This window comes from Sciurus carolinensis, chromosome 9 (assembly GCF_902686445.1).
Source record: "Sciurus carolinensis chromosome 9, mSciCar1.2, whole genome shotgun sequence".
NCBI classification, from domain to species: Eukaryota; Metazoa; Chordata; class Mammalia; order Rodentia; family Sciuridae; genus Sciurus; species Sciurus carolinensis.
The window spans coordinates 95,896,989-95,919,217 of NC_062221.1; the positions used below are offsets into that span (position 1 = coordinate 95,896,989).

At 36.9% G+C, this 22,229-nt stretch overlaps 1 pseudogene; it reads right to left on the reverse strand.

Annotated features, from left to right (window-relative positions):
• Positions 1–15: 15 nt before the first annotated feature.
• LOC124993713 (sarcolemmal membrane-associated protein-like) lies at positions 16–8,899 on the reverse strand (annotated as a pseudogene).
• Between the last annotated feature and the right edge of the window lie 13,330 nt (positions 8,900–22,229).

Below are 22,229 nucleotides of genomic sequence, written 5' to 3' on the forward strand. Positions count from 1 at the left end.
ACTCAAGAAACGCTCTCATGGAGAAGCTCCGGCCAGACCTAAACAGGAAAGCAGGAGTAGGCCGATGAATACAGCTGGGACGGTTGAAATATGGAAGGATTATTTCCTTTCTCTCCCACCAGCTTCAGGTCGTCTGTACATTGTTTGAGCTCAGCTGTGATTGGTTGCTTTTTCTGCTCAGTCATTTCAAACTTCAACTTCAGTTCTGAGAGTACAGTCCATGTCTTTTCATACTCTTTCTGTACATCCTTGGTTTTCAGCCTTACTTAGAAGGGTTCTTAACTCTGCAGAATCCCCAAAATGCTGCTCTTTCAAGGATCCAGCTTGGTTCTCAGGTTCTTTCCTCATCATCTGCAGGATGCTGAGATCACTCCAAAGTTCTAAACACTGCTTCTGAGAATTGTACAGTTGTTTTTCTTGCTGCTGCAGTTCTGAGGATAGCAAACCTTTTCCTGTTTTAGAGAATGGCACTGGGTTTCCAATACATTGCACCCCTTTCTCAATGTCTCTACTTTACCTTGCAAACTTGTTTCTTTAGCTCTGCTGATCTTCACACTGTGGACAACAAAGCTGAAAACCCTTCTGCCGACATGTGATTTTTTTCCTCACACTCAAATGTTACTTTCTGTCAACACTCTCACTTAGCTTGTAACCTCTTTTTGTTTTGTTTTGTTTTATTTTATAGTAACTCTATATATTTTTTAATTTTTTTAATTTTTAAAGTTTTATTTGTTCTAATTAGTTGTACATGACAGTATAATGCATTTATACATTTTGATAGATCATACATAGAGTGTAATATCATTTTTCTGATTATACATATTAAGGATCACATGGGCCATGCACTCATACATGAACATGAGAGAATAATGACTGTTTCACTCTACTATCATTCCTTCCCACATACCCCTTTCCCTCCATTCCTTCCCTGCTACCTAATACAAAGTAACATTCTTGAAGAACCAGCATCACATGATTGTCATCAATTCTGCAAATGCCATAATTTAATTCTTCTGTAAGGTTGAGTAATATTCCACTGTGTGTAAGTACCACATTTTCTTTATCCAGTCATCTGTTGAAGGGATTATACATTGATTCCATACTTTAGCTATTGTGAATTGAGCTGCTATAAATATTGATGTGGCTGGGTCACTGTAGTATGCTGATTTTAAGACCTTTGGGTATAAACTGAGGAGTGGGCTAGATGGGTCAAATGGTTCCATTCCAAGTTTTCTGAGGAATACCCATACTTCTTTCCACAGTGGTTGCACCAATTTGCACTCCCACCAGCAATGAATGAATGTACCTTTATCCCATATCCTCACCAACACTTATTATTGCTTGTATTCTTGTTAATTGCCATTCTGACAGGAGTGAGATGAAATCTTAGAGCAGTTTTGATTTGCATTTCTCTAATGCTAGAGATGAACATTTTTTCACGTTTGTTGAATGATTATAGTTCTTCTCTGAAGTGTCTGCTCAGTTCCTTAGCCCATTTATTGATTGGGTTATCTGTTTTTCTATGTTGTTTTTTGAGTTCTTTATATATGTTGAAGATTAGTGATCTGTCTGAAGTGAATGTGGTAAAGATTTTCTCCCATTCTGTAGGCTTGCTCTTCAGGTTATTGATTGTTTCCTTTGCTGAGAAAAAAGCTTTTTAATTTGAATCCATCCCAAGTATTGATGCTTGATTTTACTTTTTGTGCTTTGGGAGTCTTGTTAAAGAAGTCAGCTCCTAGGCCAACATGATGAAGATTTAGGCTTACTTTTTATTCGATTAGGTGCAGGGTTTCTGCTCTAGTGGCTAAGTCTTTGGTCCACTTTGAGTTGAGGTTTGTGCAGGGTGAGAGCTAGAGGTTTAATTTCACTTTGTTACATGTGGATTGTCCCGACCCGCGGGACATCAACGGAGGACGGCAAACCTAAGAGAGAAGGAATGAAGGGACAAGAGACACAGGGAGTGACAGCAAGACAGGAATTCTGATCAAGCTGCAAATTTTTATTGTTTTTACGGGTATTTATGCCAAGGGAATGAGGGGTATGACGAGACGCAGGCTGGTTGGCTGTGTTCTTCTATTGGGCTCCTGATAGGGTGCAAGTTTGCGCCGGTGGGAAGGTGAAATCCCGGAAGAGAAGCAGGGACAGCGCCATAGGCACCATATCGTCAGAACTATCAGCCGGGAGGGGGGAGGGGCCATCAGCTGCAGGGTGTTTGCGCAGGGCGAGGCAATCGCAAAATGTTCCCTGGGCTGCTGCTTATCGTAAAGGTCAGAACATTCTCAGAATGAGAACTTCTTGGTCCCTGACAGTGGATTTCTTGTTTTCCCAGCACCATTTGTTGAATAGGCTGTCTTTTCTCCAATGAATGTTTTTGGCACACTTGACTAGTATGAGATAACTGTATTTATGTGAGTTTGCCTGTCTTCTGTTTTGTACCATTGGTCTACATGTTTGTTTGGGTGCCAATACCATGCCACTTTTGTTACTATTGCTTTGTAGAATAGTTTGAGGTCTGGTATTGTGATGCCTTCTGCTTTACTCTTCTTGCTACAGATTGCTTTCTCTATTCTGGGTTTCTTATTCTTCCAAATGAATTTTATGATTGCTTTTTCAGTTCCCATGAAGAATGTCATTGGGATTTTAATAGCAGTAGCATCAAATCTGTATAACTCTTTTGGAAGTATGGACATTTTGACAATATTAATTCTGCCTCTCCAAAAGCATAGGAAATCTTTCCATCTTTTAAGGTCTTCTTCGACTTCTTTCTTTAGTGTTCTGCAGTTTTAGTTGTAGAGGTCTTTCACCTTTTTTGTTAGATTTGATGTCCAATATTTTGTTTTTTTTTCTTGAGGCTATTGTGAACAGGGTAGTTTTCCTAATTTCTCTTGCAGTGGATTCATCACTTATGTATAGAAAGGCCTTTGATTTATGGGTATTGATTTTATATCCTGCTACTTTGTTGAATACATTTATGAGTTCTAGACATTTTCTGGTGGAATTTTTTGATCTTCTAAATATAGAATCATGTCATCAGCAAATAGTGATAGCTTGAGTTCTTCTTTTCCTATTCCTATCCCTTTAATTTCTTTCATCTGTCTAATTGCCCTGTCTAGAGTTTCAGGGATTATATTGAATAGCAGTAGTGAAAGAGGGCATCTTTGTCTTGTTCCTGTTTTTAGAGGAAATGCTTTCAATTTTTCTCCATTTAGAATGATGTTGGCCTCGGGCTTAGCACAGATAGCTTTTACAATGTTGAGGCATGTTCTTACTATTCCTAGTTTTTCTAGTGTTTTGAACATGAAGAGGTCCAGTTTTTGTCAAATGCTTTTTCTGCATCTATTGGTATAATCATATGGTTCTTGCCTTTAAGTCTATTGATATGATATATTACATTTGTTCATTTCCATATGTTGAACCAACCTTGCATCCCTGGGATGAACACCACTTGACCATGGTGTGCTATCTTTTTAACATGTTTCTGTATGCTGCTTGCCAGAATTTTGTTAAGAATTTTTGCACCTATGTTCATCAGGGATATTGGTCTACAATTTACTTCCCTTGATATGTCTTTGATTTTGGTATAAGGGTGATACTAGCCTCTTAGAATGAGTTGGAAGGGTTTCCTTCTTTCTGTTTGAGGGAATAATTTAAGGAGGACTGGTGTTAGTTCTTCTTTGAAGGTCTGGTAGAACTCAGCTGGAATCCATCTGGTCCTGGGCTTTTCTTGGTTGATAGGACTTCGATGGTGTCTTCAATCTCACTACTTGAAATTAATGTGTTTTCTATGTCCTCTGGGTTCAATTTGGGTAGGTCATAGTTCTCTAAAAATTTGTCAGTGTCTTCTGTGTCTTGTTGATGTATGATTCCTTTCAACAGTCTGAAAGTCCTTCTTTATTCCTCCTGATTAACATTGGTTTGAAGTCCACTTCATCTGTTATGAGAACAGAAATCCCTGCTTGATTATGCAGTTCACGTGAGTGATATTTTTCCCAACCTTTCACCTTCAGTCCATGAATGTCTTTTCCTAGGAGGTCAGTCTCTTGAAGCATATGGTTGGGTCTTTTTTTTTTTTTTTTTTAATCCAATCTCCCAGTCTGTCTTTTGATTGATGAGTTTAGGCCATTAATATTCAGGGTTATTATTGAGATATGATTTGTATTTCCGGTCATTCTGGCTTATTTTTGGTTTGTAACTTGACTTATTTTCTCCTTTGATTGAACTTTTCTTCATGTAGTTCCCCCTTTGCTGATTTTCATTGTCATTTTCATTTCCTTCTCTTGGAATATTTTGCTGAGGATGTTCTCTAGTGCAGGTTTTCTAGTTGTGAATTCTTCTAGCTTTTGTTTATCATGGAATGTTTTTATTTCATCTTCATATCTGAAACTTAATTTTCCTAGATATATAATTCTTGGTTGGTATCCATTTTCTTTCAGAGCTTGATATATGTTATTCCAGGACCTCCTGGCATTGAGGGTCTGGCTCAAGATATCAGCTGAAATCCAAATTGGTTTCCCCTTATATGCAATTTGATTTTTTTCTTTTTCATCCTCTAGCCTTTAAATGCTACCCTTATTTTGTATGTTACTCATTCTCATTATAAAGTGCCTTGGTGTGGGTCTGCTGTAATTTTGTACATTTGGTATACTGTAAGCCTCTTGTAGTTGATTTTCCATGTCATTCTTTAGATTTGGTAAGTTTTCTGATATTATATCTTTGAAAAAAAAGTGCATTCCTTTGGTTTGTATCTCCATGCATTTGTCTATTCTGATAAATCTTAAATTGATAAATCTGATAAATCTTTTGATATTATCCCATATTTCCTGGAAGTTCTCTTCATGTTTCTTACCATCCTCTCTAGGTGGTCAACTTTATTTTCAAGAGTGTATATATTTCGTCTTCATTGTCTCAGGTTCTTTCTTCTAAATGATCTAGTCCATTGGTGATACTTTCCATTAAGTTTTTAATTTGGTTTATTGGTTCCTTCATTTTGAGAATTTCTGCTTGATTCCTTTTTATAAACTCTGCCTCTTTATTAAAGTGGTCTTTTACTTCCTGTATTTTCTCTCTGATATCCTTTATTTCAAAGAGCAATCTAACTATGTATTTTCTGAACTCCTACTCTAATAATTTCTTCTGTGTTATTTATGAATTCTATTGTTGGAAATTCTTGGTTTGTTTGAGGTACTTTGCTCCTTGTTTTCCATGTTGTTTGTGCATCTTCTCATTTAGTGGTATGGATATGAGACAGTACAGTTTCTATCCTGTAGTTTTATAGTGTCCCTGAAGACTTTCAGGACCTCATCTTTAATGGGTATACCAATATCAAGAGCACCCAATGCAAATGATGTACAACTTTAAACACATGGCTCCTATTGAGGCATCTGTAGTTTTGTCACAATAAAAAGAAAAACTTTTGTAATAAATGTAGATTTCTATGTTCCCTTCATGTTTTCACACATATATTCTTATGAATATCCATGTTTGTTGATATACATTTTCTAACCCTAACTCTAGCCCCACCTTAAATTTGGTATTAGGCTTACCCTTGCCTTCCACCTGCAGTTGAATTTACATGAAAACATAGATACAAAAATGAGTGTTTTGGGGGCTTTGGCTTACATGCTTGAATTTGCACTGTACATTCATAAATAGATTCATGTGTTTGCATCTGTATTATTGATATTTGCATATGTCCTATTGAAAAATATGTTCTTACCACCAACATTGAATCATTCATCATTGAATAAATGTACATTTCTAAGATTTCTCGCAGTTTTCACATGTACATTTTCGTGAATATTCATGTTTCCTTTTACACATTTCCATTCCCTAAGCCTAACCCTAGCCCCACCCTCTATGTGGTACTAAGCTTCCCCTGGCCCACCTACTGTGGTTAAATTTATATGAAAACATAAACACATACATGGATGTTTTGAGGCGTTTGGCTACCCATGCTTAAATTGGCACTGCCATAAATAGATTCTCATATATACATATGTATTGTTAACAATTGCATACCTCCTAATGAAAAAAAAAGGTTTTCATACAACCAACACTTAACCATTTCCCATGGCAATGAATATACATTTCTACATGTTTTCACACACATATTCTTATGAGTATTCACATTTCCTCCTATACCTTTTTATTCCCCAACCCTAACCCTATCCCCATCCTAAATTCTGTACTAAGGTTATACCTTCCCCACCTCCTCCAGCTGTTTTACATGAAAACATAAATACATAGAAGGATATTTTCATGCATTTTGCCTTCCATGGTTGAATTTCATGGTACAGTCTTAAACAGGTTCACATGTATGCACCTGTATTGTTTACATTAGAATAACTCCAATTTAAAAAAAGTGTTCATATGACCAACATTTAGCCAATACCCATTGCAATAAATGTACATTTCTATTTGTTTTCCTACATGTTTTCACACATACATTCTTATGAATATTCACATTTCCTCATATACCCTTTAATTCCTTTACCCTAACCCTGGCTTCGCCCTCAATTCTGTCCTAATCCTGCACTTGCCCCACCACCTGCAACTGAATTTACTTGAACCATAGATACATAGATGGATGATTTGTGGTATTTTGGCTTCCAAGGTTGAATTTTCACTGTATACTGATGAACAGATTCACGTATATACATATCTATTGTTTACTTTGGAGGCCTCCTATAAAATCTGTGTTCATCCAAAAAATATTGAACCATTCTCCATTGAAATAAATGCACATTTCTTTATGTTCTCCTACAGGTCTCCACACATACATTCTTATAATTATTCATGTTTCCTGCCAGACATAACTTTTCATTCCCTAACCCTAACCCTAGCCCCACCTTAAATTCGTTACTAAGGCTACCATTGAGCCATCATCTGCAGCTGAATTTACATTAAAATATAGATACCACGATGAAGGTTTTCTGTCATTTGGTTTACATGCTTGAAATTGCACCGTATTGTCTTAAACACATTCATGTGTATGCATCTGTATTATTTACATTTTTATATTTTCTATTGAAAAAAGTGTACATAGCACCAATATTGAACAATTCCCCATTGCTATAAATATACATTTCTATTTGTTATCCTACATGCTTTCACACATACATTCTTATGAATATTCATGTTTCCTGTTATATTTTCTCATTCCCTAATCCTAATCCTAGCCCCCACCCTAAATTCTGTACTAAGCCTTCCCTGCACCATCAACTGCAGATGAATTTATATGAAATCATAGACACATACATGGATGTTTTCAAGCATTTTGGCTTCCATGTTTGAATTTCACAGTAGAGTCTTAAAGAGATTCATGTGTATGTATATGTATTATTTACATTTCTATGACTCTAATTAAAAAGATGTGTTCATATGACCAACATTAAACCAATTCCCACTGCAATAAATATACATTTCTATTTGTTTTCCTACATGTTTACACACATGCATTCTTATGAATATTCAGGTTTCCTGATATACCCTTTCATTCCTTAACCTTAACTCTTTTCTCACCCTAAGTTCAATACTAAGCCTACATTTTCCCCAGCACCTATAGTTGAATCTAGATGAAACCATAGATATATAAATGGATGATTTGTGGTATTCTGGCTTCCATGCTTGAATTTTCACTGCATAATCATGAAAAGATTCTGTGTATACATATGTATTATTGACATTTGCAGACCTCATACTGTGAAAAAAAGTATTCATATAACAAACATTGAACTTTTCCCCATTGCAATGCATGTATATTTTTATGTTTTCCTACAGATTACCCCACATGCATTCTTATGATAATTCATTCTTCCTCACATAGCTTTTATTCCCTAACCTAGCCAACCCTAAATTCAGTACTAAGCCTACATTTGTTTAACCACCTGCAGCTGAATTTACATGAAATCATAGATTCATAGAAGGATGTGTTCTGGGGTTTCAATTTCCATGTTTCAATATCCACCATATAAACAAATTCATGTGTATGCATAAGTATTGTTTACATTTGCATACCACCTATTAAAAAAGTGTTCATAGAACAACATTGAAGCATTCACCATTGCAATAAATGTACATTTCCATGTATTCCTACATGTTTTCACACTTATATTCTTATGAATATTCATGTTTCCTGTTATATCTTCTCATTCTCTAACATTAACCCTAGCCCCACCCTAAATCTGGTAATAGGCCTCCCCTTGCCCCACCAGCTATGGCTGAATTTACATGAAACTGTAGATACATAGATGGATGTGTTGGGTTTTATGCATGAATATTCACTCTAGAGTCATAAAGAGATTTTGATGTATGTATATGTATTATTTACCTTTGTATATATCCTATTGAAAAAAATGTGTTCATATGACCAATATTGAACCATTCCCCATTGCAATAAACATACATTCCTATGTGTTTTCCTACATGTTTTCACACATATACTCTTATGATCATTCATGTTTCCTGATATAATTCATTTCTAAGCTTCCCCTTACCCCACCAACTGCAACTGAATTTACATGAACACATAGACACATACATGGATGTTTTCAGGCATTTAGGCTTCTATGCTTGATTTTCCACTGTATAGTCATAAGCAGATTCACAGATATGAATATATATTCTTTCATTTACATATCTCCTATTGAAAATAATATGTTCATATGACCAACATTGAACTGTTCCCCATGGCAATAAATGTACATTTCTATATGTGATTCTACATGTTTTTCCATGCACTTTCTTATAAATATTCATGTTTCCTGATAGCTTTTCATTCCCTAACCCTAGCCCACTCCCAATTTCAGTATTACGCCTACAATTGCCCATCCAACTGTAGCTGAATATGCATGAAAACATTGTTGCAGAGATATAAGTTTTCAGGCCTTTTGCCTTCCATGCTCGAATTTATACTGTACAGGCTTAAAGGGATTCACATGTATGCATATGATATTTACCTTTGCATACATTCTATTGAAAAAAATGTGTTTACCACCAACATTGAACCATAACCCATTGCAATATTCTAAGAAATGAACATTTCTATATGTTTACCTACATGTTTTTAAACACATATTGTTAAGTATATTATTATTTCCTTTTTTTTTTTTTTTTTTTTTTTTTTTTTTTTTGCGGTGCTGGGGATCAAACCCAGGGCCTTGTGCTTGCAAGACAAGCACTCTACCAACTGAGCTATCTCCCCAGCCCTCCTTTTAATTTCCTAACACTAATCCTAGCCCCACACTAAATTCTGTACTAAACCTATCATTGCCCCACAACCTTAACCTGAATTCACATGAAACCATAGATAAATGGATGGTATTTTGGCTTCTATGTTTGAATTTTCACTGTACAGTTGAATTTTGTACGCCCTCTATGGAAAAAGATGTGTTCATATGACCAACATTGAACCATTCCCCTTTGCAAAAAATTTACATTTCCAGATGTTTTCCTACATCTTTTCAAAGGTAAATTCTTATCAATATTCATGTTTCCTGAAATACGTTTTCATTTCTTAACCCTAATCTTAACTCCACCCTCAATTTGTTCCTCAGCCTCTCCCTTACCTCTCAACTGCAGCTGAATTTACCTGAAAACATAGGTCCATACATGAATGTTTTGATTTTGGCTTCCATAATTGAATTTTCACTATTGTCATGAACAGATTCCCATGTGTGCATATGTATTGTTTACATTTCCATACATCCTATTGAAAAAATGTGTTCATATGACCATCATTGAACCATTTCCAATTGCAAGAAAAGAACATTTCTATATTTTCCTACATAAATTCACACATAAATTTTATGAATATTCATGTTTCCCAATGTAATTTTTCATACTCTAAACCTAACCCTAGCCCAAAACTTAATTCCATATTTAGTATCACCTTACCCCACCAAATGCAGTTGAATTTACATGAAACCGTAGAAACATAGATGGGAGTTTTGGGGCATTTTAGCTTCCAAACTTGAATTTTCACTGTATGGTTATAAACACAACAAATGTATGCATATATATTGTTTTCAGACCTCCTATTGAAAAAATTATGTTCACATGACCAACATTAAACCATTCCCCAGTGCATTAAATGTACATTTCCATGTTTTCTGACATGTTTTCACACATACATTCTTATTAATAGTCATGTTTCTTGATATACCTTTTCATTCCCTAACCCTAACCCTAGACCCACCCTAAATTCGGTACTGAGTCCTATTTGCCTCACTAACTGCTGCTGAATTTAAATGAAAATGTAGAAACATAGATAAATCATTTTGGGCATTTTACATCCAGGCTTGAATTTTCACTGCATATTCTGAAGCACATTCACATGTATGCATATATATATCATTTACATTTGCTATGTGGACATTTACTACCTTCACCAATCATCCCTTCTTTGGATGTCCTTTTGGGCTCCACACCCTTTGCAGTGTACAGGGGTTGTGATTATTTATCCCCTCCTCATTTGTATTGTTTTACAGGCTGTCGGTTGCACTAGTTTGGGACCAGAGTTGGTAGAAATGACTCTCAGCTTCCCTGCTCACAGGGATATGACAGTACAGAATAGGAAATTCCATTTTCTGGAGTTTACTCTGGACAGATTAGATCAACACATTCACAGGTGAGTTTTTAGTAACATATCCCAAAAACCACTTGCAGGGTGAAACAACCAACCATCATGAGTGAAGATGCATGGGAGGTGCCGGGAGGTGCCACATAGTCCATTGCCCATGAATTGGCAGAGTCCCAGTCCCCTAATGCACACACGTGCTCCTCTTCAGTTTCCTGACCGCCTTCATCTGATCTCCTGAGATTCCAGAAACTACAATAGAGGAATCTCCCATCTTTTTTACAGCTTTGATCCAAATTTTGCCACAGGCCTTCTTCTCTGTGTCTGCTTCTATGGCATTCTGCCAACACCACACTGAGCCACAAGGTAGATTCTGGCAGGTACAGCATAGTATTGTTTGCTTTGATCCCCAGGATCAAAATACAGAAACACATTTCCAAAGTAGCATTCCCAGGTATGACCTCAAGCAGATGATTCCTGGCACTGTACCCTACTTGTAAATTGAGAAATGTGGAATAATTCTTACGTACCAGCCTGCTATACAACTCCCAGATCAGCTCTGTTTAGATTTCCTTTCTGTTCTGCAGCTATTTCCATACCAATTTGTCTACTGTAACTTTCTCTCTTTCCCTTCAAGTTACCCCATCCTTCTGCTGTACTGTGGCTCTACTGTTGTAGTCTTAGCATTTATGCACTTTCTCAAACTCTGTTGCAAAATCAGAATCTCTAGAGACCTCCAGGTCTCTGACTCCCAATATTGAACTTCAGTTTATACCTTCATAAACCCACTTTGCTGCCTAGCTTTTTGGTTTTTTTGTTGTTGTTGTTGTTTTTGGTTTTGGCTTTTTTGTTTTGTTTTGTTATTTGAATTCCAATGACAGAGAAGCTGGAAATTTCTGCTTATAATTTACTCTACCATTTTTTTCCCCTAAAACATGAATTTAATAAGGTTGAACATCTACATTACCTTCAGGAACTGCCCAAATAAGGATGTTTTTATGAAACTACCTCAAACTTCAGTCATAAACTTACTCTACCAGTTTTAACAGCAATCCAATGAGAAATTACAATAGGCTAAGGTTAGAGTGAGGACCAAAGCAGAAGAAGACAATGAACTCCTATGGGAGGTAGCACATAACAGTGTTTCAAAAATTTCAATGCTTATAAAATTCCTGGAGAGTTTGTTAAAATACAGATTCTGTTTCAGTAGTTACGACATAGGGTTTGGGAATCTTTATTTCAAACGCTGTGACACCTATGGACACCTGACACAGGCAAGTGATTTTGTAGTCTGGATCATGGAGAAATAAAATGTTTTAAATGTGATTGACCTACAAAGAGTGAGGCAGGGAGGTGACAGAAGTGACCAGGGAGACAGTCACGGGGCTTAAAAAGTGATGTCCGGGACTTCATTGTTTACTCTGAGAGGAAAATTGTGAAGAATATTTAACATGATATCCACATGCTCAGATGTTCTATTTGAGAATGAGCAGTTAATATAATAAATATCAGGAAAGAAAACTGTTTACTTATGGTGGTAGTTAGATTTGATTTCTGAACAGTGATATGTAAATACCTGCAAGGTAAAATTTATTGTTATTGTATTAATAACCAGTCTCAAGAATGGAGCATGTATTTTCTTTTGGAAGACTCATTAATCAATTATCTGATTAGAATTTTGCCAATTAAAAGGAAGCAAGTAGTGAAAACCAGCATATAGAAAAGCATGAATGATGTGAATATTTTGCAGAAAGGTAGAGTGAATAACATGAGGCACAGAAGTAGCTACTGAGCTAATCAAAATTTGATTGAAATTGACTGTTCTTTTAAAAAGCATGTAATCATTTCTTAAATCACTTTGTTGCCTATTTTTGACTACAAAAGTTCTATACATTACTATTTCCAGAAGGATAATCATTTAGAGTGCATTGATTTTCATAAATAAAATGTGAAATCTCATTGAGACTTTAATTTGCATTTAACACATGTTCTTTGACATGCATATATATCTTCAAATCTTTGTCCATTTTTAATAGGTGTATTAAATTTGTTTCATATAGGCTTGAGAGTTTGTCATGCATCCGTCATACATACAAATCTCTTAACAGATAGAGAATTTGCAAATATCTGTACTTTGATTTCCTTTTCTTATAGAAGAAATTACATGAAGTCATTAAAACAACCTATCTGTGCTGATTGGCCCAGTAAAGAAGTAGCAACTGCTATGCCTGGCTACCTGAAAAAAATTCTATGGAAAACATTGTCAGCTGTATCACATATATTTCTTAGGCCCTTTTGAGTAGAACAACAGTATTTTTATAGAAGGAACAATGTTTGATTTTAAACTTGGGAAAAAATACCATTTCAATTTCAAATTAATCAGAGGTTGTTGAAGTAGCAGGAAATTCTCTCTGGAGAGAACTGTATGAACAAGAGTATATGGCAGAGAGAGTAAAGTGTGCCCAGAAGGCTATTAATAACACATTTTTACTGTAACTCTTTCCCTTAGAATTTTGGAGGAAGTGGTTCCAGATTGATGCCAATAATGTGATGTTTTAGAAAGACATCACGTTATTCAGAGTAAGCAAACACAAGACATTATCTACATACCTGCAATCTGTATATTCACAAGAACAAATATACACATCTATATTTATTCATATTTACATTTACACATTTAATTCTAGATATAATTTCAACACACACACACACACACATATATATATATATGATCTAGTCTTGAGATGATTTATTAAAAGTTAAGAAGTTTATGATTTAATTAGAGTTATGTACATGAAAAATCATCTGGCAGCAAAGTCTGAGAAGTAAAATTGTATAAGCAGGATAGATGAGATAAGTCACTATAGTTTGGCAGAGCACAGAGGAGAGTAGCTTTTAGAGTGAGACTGTGATTGGTATCACTAGGAATATGTATAAAAATTCAGTATAGAAGGAAATGGAAGGTGGAAATGAAAATTGCTCACTCTTTATATTTACAAAGCATGGAGTATGAGGAAAGCTAGCATTCAGGGAATTTTCCAGTCCCAAATGTCCTAGCTTGTCATTTTCATGTCTTTCATACCCGCCCATTGGATGTTATGACATCCTACTTTCTAAACACTATTTGACCTTTGTTAATAATCATTTAAACTTATTCATCTTCAGCAATGCATTCTAATAAATTTTAAGATGTTAATTATTGGCTTTTTTGACTTGCTTCTCTTTTTATTTTCTAGATGCTTTAGACCATTTCTTCCTATTCTGCCATTTTCCTTTTCTTCTGTACATAGATGGATGTCTTCTGATGTTTTGGCTTCCATGCATCCATTTGCACTGTACAGTCATAAACATATTCATATGGATGCATATGTGTTATTTACACTTTCATACATCCTATTGAAAAATTTTTCAAATGACAAACAGTGAACCATTCCCCATTAACATCAATGGGCATTTCTATATGTTCTCCTGCATGCCTACACAAATACATTCTAATGTATATTCAAGTTTCCTGATTTACCATTTATTTCCAAAACCCTAACCCCAACCTAAACTTGAAAATAAACCTCCACATCTTCCCCCACCTGCAGCTGAATTTACATGAAACTGTAGATACATAGGTGAATATTTTCATGCATTTTGACTTCCATGCTTAAATTTGCACTGTATAGTCATAAACAGATTAACCTATATGCATATGTATTATATACATATGTATACCTCCTATTGAATAAAATGTGTTTATACTCTCTATATTAAACCATTCCCCATTGTTATAAATGTACATTTCTATATGCTTCATACATGTTTTCACACATACATTCTTATGATTGTTCATGTTTCTTGATATATCTGCTCTTTCCCTATCCCTACCCTAGCCTCGCAATAAATTTGGTGCTAAGGCTCTCCTTTCCCTATCAACTGCAGCTGAATTTAGGAGAAACCATAGATACACTGAGAGATGTTTTCAGATATATTGGCTTCCATGCTTCAATTTGTACTGTAGTGATAAGCACATTCACATGGATGCATATGGATTATTTATATTTTCATAAATCTTATTGAAAAAAAGATTTCAAATGACCAACATTGAACCATTCCCCATTGTTATCAATGTTAATTTCTATATGTATTCTACATGTTTTCACATTTACACTTATGAATATTCATGATGACATGATTATATATTTAGAGGAACCTGGAAATTCCACCAGAAAACTTTTAGAACTCATAAGTGAATTCAGTAAAGTAGCAGGTTACAAGATCAATGCTCATAAATCCAATGCATTTTTATACATAAGTGATGAATCTTCAGAAAGAGAAATTAGGAAAACTATCCCATTCACAATAGCATTGAACAAAATAAAATACTTGGGAATCAATCTCACAAAAGAGGTGAAAGACCTCTACAATGAGAACTACAGAACACTAAAGAAAGAAATTCAAGAAAACCTCAGAAGATGGAAAGATCTCCCATGTTCTTGGATAGGAAGAATTAATATTGTCAAAATGGCCATACTACCTAAAGCGCTATACAGATTCAATGCAATTCCAATTAAAATTCCAATGATGTACCTTACAGAAATAGAGCAAGCAATTGTAAAATTCATCTGGAAGAATAAAAAACCCAGAATAGCTAAAGCAATCCTTGGCAGAAAGAGTGAAGCAGGGGGTATCGCAATACCAGATCTTCAACTCTATTACAAAGCAATAGTAACAAAAACGGCATGGTATTGGTACCAAAATAGACAGGTAGATCAATGGTACAGAATAGAGGACATGGACACAAACCCAAATAAATACAATTTTCTCATACTAGACAAAGGGTTCAAAAATATGTAATGGAGAAAAGATAGCCTCTTCAACAAATGGTGCTGGGAAAACTGGAAAACCATATGCAACAGAATGAAAGTAAACCCCTATCTCTCACCCTACACAAAACTCAACTCAAAATGGATCAAGGACCTCGGAATCAGACCAGAGACCTTGCATCTTATAGAAGAAAAAGTAGGTCCAAACCTTCAACTTGTTGGCTTAGGATCAGACTTCCTTAACAGGACTCCCATAGCACAAGAAATAAAAGCAAGAATCAACAACTGGGATAGATTCAAACTAAAAAGCTTTCTCTCAGCAAAGGAAACTATCAGTAAAGTGAAGAGAGAGCCTACAGAGTGGGAGTATATCTTTGCCACTCATACTACAGATAGAGCACTAATCTCCAGAATCTATAAAGAACTCAAAAAACTCTACACCAAGAATGCAAATAATCCAATCAAAAATGGGCTAAGGAAATGAACAGACACTTCACAGAAGAAGATCTACAAGCAATCAACAAACATATGGAAAAATGTTCAACATCTCTAGTAATAAGAGAAATGCAAATCAAAACAACCCTAAGATTTCATCTCACCCCAATTAGAATGTCGATTATCAAGAACACAAGCAACAATAGGTGTTGGCGAGGATGTGGGGAAAAAAGTACACTCATACATTGCTGGTGGGGCTGCAAATTAGTGCAGCCACTTTGGAAAGCAGTATGGAGATTCCTCAGAAAACTTGGAATGGAACCACCATTTGATCCAGCTATCCCACTCCTTGGCCTATACCCAAAGGACTTAAAATCAGCATACTACAGAGATACAGCCACATCAATGTTCATTGCTGCTCAATTCACCATAGCCAGATTGTGGAGCCAACCTAGATGTCCTTCAGTTGATGAATGGATAAAGAAACTGTGGCATATATATACAATGGAATATTACTCCACAATGAAGAATGATAAAATTATGGCATTTGCAGGCAAATGGATGAAATTGGAGAATATCATGCTAAGTGAGATAAGCCAATCTCAAAAATCTAAAAGAGGAATGATCTCACTGATAAGCGGATGAGGACATATAATGGGGGTGGGAGGTGTTAGCGTTAGGGTTAGGTTTAGGGTTAGGGATAAGGGGGGTGGTAAGAATGGAGGAAGGAAGGACTGTATAGAGGGAAAATTGGGGTAGGAGGGGTGAGGGGAAGGGAAAAAAATAACAGAATGAATCAAACAACATTGCCCTATGTAAATTTATGATTACACAAATGGTATGCCTTTACTCCATGTACAAATAGAGAAACAACATGTATCCCATTTGTTTACAATAATAAAAAATAAATAAAAATTTTTAAAAAGGCCTTCAAAGAAGACTCATTCCAATACTCCTCAAAGTATTTTATGAAATAGAAAAGGAGGGAACCATTCTAAACTGATTCTATGAAGCTAGGATCACCCTGATAACAAAACCAGACAAAGACACTTCAAGAAAAGGAAATTTCAGACCAAAACTCCTGATGAACATTAATGCAAAAGTTCTTCACAAAATTCTGGCAAATCACATACAAAAACATATTGAAAAGATAGTGTTCTACAATCAAGAGGGTTTTATCCCAGGGATGCAAGGTTGATTCAACATATGGAAATCAATAAATGTAATTCATCACATTGATATACTTAAAGTTAAGAATCATATGATTATTTCAATAGATACAGAAAAAGCATTTGACAAAATACAGTACCTCTTCATGCTCGAAACACTAGAAAAAATAGGGATAGTAGTAACATACGTCAAATTGTAAAGGCAATCTATGTTAAGCCCAAGGTCAACATCATTCTAAATGGAGAAAAACTGAAAGGATTCCCCCTAAAAACTGGAACAAGGCAGGGATGTCCTTTTTCGCCTCTTCTATTCAACTTCATCCTTGAAACTCTCAGCAGAGCAATTAGACAGACCAAAAAAAATTAAAGGGATACGAATAGGAAAAGAAGAACTCAAACTATCACTATTTGCTGATGACATAATTCTATATTTATAGAATCCAAAAAAATCCCACCAGAAATTTTTAGAAATAATAAATGAATTCAGGAAAGAAGCAGGATATAAAATCAGAATGCATAAATCTAATACATTTCTATTCATAAGTGATGACTATTCTGAAAGAGAAATTAGGAAAACCACTCCATTCACAATAGCCTCAAAAAATAAAATAAATACTTGGGAATCAATCTAACAAAAGAGATAAAAGACCTCTACAATGAAAACTACAGAACACTAAAAAAGAAAGTAAAGAAAACCTTAGAAGATGAAAAGATCTCCCATGTTCTTAGATAGGCAGAATTAATATTGTCAAAATGTTTATACTAACAAAAGCACTATACAGATTTAATGCAATTTCAATTAAAATTCCAATTATGTACCTCATAGAAATAGAGAAAGCAATCATGAAATTCATTTGGAAGAATTAGTCACCTGCATAGCCAAAACAATCTTGAGCAGGAAGAATGAAGCAGGAGGTATCACAATACCAGACCTTAAACTATACTATAGAACAATGGTTAAAAAAAAAAAAAAAAAACAGCATGTTATTGACACCAAAATAGTTAGACCAATGGTACAGAATAGGGGACACAGAGACAGACCCACGTAAGTACAGTTATCTCATACTAGACAAAGGTGACAAAAACATACAATAGAGGAGAAGATAGCCTAGTAAAATTGGAAATCCAAATGCAGCAATATGAAATTAAACCCCTATCTCTCACCCTGCACAAAACTCAACTCAAAATGGATCAAGGACCTACGAGTTAGACCAGAGAGAGACCCTGCACCAAATAGAAGAAATAGTAGGTCAAAATCTTCATCATGTCAATTTAGGACCAGAGACTTCCTTAATAAAACTCCCAAAGCACTGGAAATAAAAGCAAGAATCAATAAATGGGATGAATTCAAACTAAAAATCTTTTTATTAGCAAAGGAAACAATCAATAATGTGAAGAGAGAGCCTACAGAGTGGGAGAAAATCTTTACCATGAGCACTTCAGGTAGAGCTCTAATCTCTACAATTTATAAAGAACTCAAAAAACTTAACATCAAAAATGCAAATAATCCAATCAATAAATGAGCTAAGGAACTAAGCAGACACTTCACAAAAGAATATCTACAAGCAATCAACAGATATATGAAAAAATGTTCAACATCTCTAGCAATTAGAGAAATGCAAATCAAAATTACCCTAAGATTTCATCTCACCCCAATTAGAATGGCTATTATCAATACAAGCAACAATAGATGTTGGTGAAGATGGGGGGAAAAAGGCACACTCATACATTGCAGTGGAATTGCAAATTGGTGCAGCCACTCTGCAAAGCATTGTGGAGATTCCTTAGAAAACTTGGAATGGAACCACCATTTGACCAGCTATCCCACTCCTTAGCCTATACCCAAAGGACTTAAAATCAGCATACCACAGTGATGTAGCCACATCAATGTTCATAGCAGCTCAATTAACAATTGAGATTGTGAACCAACCTAGTAGCTTTTCAATTGACGAATGGATAAAGAAACTGGTATATATACACAGTGGAATGTTTCTCAGTCATAAAGAAGAATAAAATTATGGCATTTGCAGATAAACGAATGGAGTTAGACAATATCATTCTAAGTGAAATAAGCCATTCCCAAAAAACCAAGGACTGAATGTTTTATCTGAAAGCAGATGATGATACCTAACAGGGGTGGGGAGGGTTATTGGAAGAATGGAGGAACAATGGATTGTGTAGAGGGAAATGAGGAGTGGGGAGGGGGTGGAATAAGACAAACATCATTACCCTATATACATGTATGATTACACAAATGGTGTGACTGTACATCATGTACAACCAGAGAAATGAAAATTTGTACCCCATTTGTTTATAATTAATCAAAAAATAAAATTAAATTAAAATAAACAAAAGTGCACTTCTGTGTTATCCTACCTATTTTCACATACACATTCTTAAGAACATTCATGCTTCATGATTTACCTTTCCTTCCCTAATCCTATCCTTAGCCCCTTCCTTGTTTGAGTCCAAAGCCTACCCTTGCCCCACCTGCAGATGAATTTACATGAAACCATACTTAGCAGAAAGTTTTCTAGTGTTTTGACTTCCATGCTTGGATTTTCACTGTATAGATGTAAACAGATTCACATGCATGCATATGTATTATTTTCATTTACATACCTTCTACTGAAAAACATGAGTTCATAGGACCAACACTGAACCACTCCCCAGTGCAATAAATATCCATTTCTATTTGTTTTCATACATGTTCTCACATGTACATTTTTATGAATATTCATGTTTCCTGATATAGATTTTCTTTCCCTAAGCCTAAACCAGGCCCATCATAAATTTGGTACTAACCCTCACATTCCTTAACCACCTGCAGCTGAATTTATATGAAATCACAGAAGCATAGATGGATGTTTTTGTGCTTTCGGGTTTCCGTACTTAAAATTTCTCTGTATAGCGATAAACAGATTCACATGTATGCATATGTATTATTTACATTTGGGTACCTCCTGTAGAAAAAAAATGTATTCATACAACCAATTTGAACCATTCCCCATTGCAATAAATGTACATTTATATTAGTTTTTCTAATGTTTTCACCTGTGAATTCTAATGAATATTCATGTTCCATGATACAGCTTTTCATTCCCTAAGCCTAACACTAGCTCCACCCTAAATTCAGTATTAAGCATCCCTTTCCCCACCACCTGCAGCTGAATTCACTTGAAACCATAGATACAAAGCAGAATTTTGACTTCCATTCTTGAATTTTCACTGTATAATCATAAACAGATTCACATGTATGCATATATATTATGCCTATATCCTGTAAAAGTATTTGTGCATACAGCCAAAATTGAACCAATCCCCATTGTAATAAGTATAGATTTCTATGTGTTTTTCTATGTGTTTTCACACGTACATTCTAATGAATATTCATGTTTCCTGATAGAGCTTTTCATTGTCTAACCCCAACCTCAGCCCAAATAAATTCGGTTCTAAGCCTCCCCTTTCCCACCACTTGCAGATGAATTCTTATGAAACTATACACACATAGATGAATGTTTTAGGGCGTTTTGGCTCAAATGCTTGAATTTTCATTGTGTAGTCATTAACAGATTCTCAGGTGGCACAAATATTTTTCCTCCATGTTTTCCCTCAAAAATCCTTATGATTATTCATGTTTACTGATACACATTTTCATTCACTAACCCTAACCCTACGCCAACCCTAAACTCAGTACTAAGCCTACAGTTGCCCTAACAACTATAGCTGAATTTACATGAAACCACAGATACATAGATGGATGTTTTGGGGTATTTAATCTTCCATATTTGAATTTTCACTATAAACAGATTCTCTCATGTATTTATATATATATACATTCTTTACATTTGTCTACATCCTATTAAAAAAAATGTGGGGGCGGGCCAAGATGGCGGACTAGAGGGCGGCTGCATTTCACGCTGCTCCAGGACGCAAGATTCAAAAGAGGAGATAGTGAGATACTTGGGACCAACTCAAAACTGCCGGGTGAGTCTCTCCTGTTGGGGAGGCGTCCCGGATGGGGCGGTAGCCCCGGAACGCAGGGAATTTGTGAAGTGGAGTTGCTCGGCGAGACGCCCCTCCCCCCACTGGAGCGGTAAACACGGACAACTGGGATCATCGTAGAGGAGGCGGCTCAGCACAGCGCTTGGACTCGAGCAGCCGCTGGGGCTCCGGGCGGCTGCCTGGGGAGGAGCTGGGTGGCGAGCTGTTTGGACCCAGAACAACCGCTTCTGAACACCAGGGGGTTGCCCGGAGGAAGAGGAGGAACGCGGCTGGACGCTTGGTCTGGGAGTGACTGCATCAGAACCACAGGCGGTTGCCAGAGGAGGAGCTGCGTGGTGAACTGTTTGAACTCAGAGCGAGCGCTCCTGAGTGCCGGGAGGTTGCCCGGAGGAGGAGGAGGAGCACGGCGAGTTGCTTGACCTGGGAGTGACTGCATCAGAGCCGCGGGCGGTTGCCAGAGGAGGAGCTGTGTGAGGAGCTGTTTGAACTCGGAGCAGCTGCTCCAGAACACTGGTGGCCTGCCTGGAGGAGGAGAGCGGTTGGACGCTTAGTCTGGGAGTTACTGCATCAGAACCACAGGCGGTTGCCAGAGGAGGAGGCGAGTGGTGAGTTGATTGGACTAAAAGCGACCGCTCCTGAACACTGGTGGCCTGCCTGGAGGAGGAACGTGGTGAGTCACCTGGTCTCAGAGCCACCGCTCCTGAACACCCGGGGGGCTACCCCAAGGAGGAGGAGGAGGAACAGGGCGGGTCACTTGGACTTGGAGTGACTGCCTAGGGCTACGGGTGGTTGGCGGGAGGAGGAGACCCGAAGTGAGTTGCTTGGACTCCTAGTGACTGCGTCGGAAACCGGGCGGCTGTCCGGAGGAGGAGGTGTGTGGCGGGTCTCTGGGTATCAGAGCTATTGTACGGGGCTCCAGGTGGTGGCTCAGGGGAGGGGCTGCATAGCCAGGTGATTGGTGCAGAGCAGGGTCCCAGGAGCTAGGTGGCTTCTTGCTGGAAGAGCCGCACAGAGACACGCCTAGGGCGGAGCAAAGTTTCCAGGGCTGCGGGCAGATTCTCTGGGAGAGGCAGCCTAAGGAGACTCGCCTGCGAAGGGTGAGGCTCCCAGGCCCAGGATGTAGGTCCGGGCCCCTGGGAACGTTGCAGAGGAAGACAGCCCAGCCCAGGTGGTAGTTGTAGATTGAGGGGAACCTCTGGGAGGGCAACTGACCAGCGAGACGTCCCCACCGAG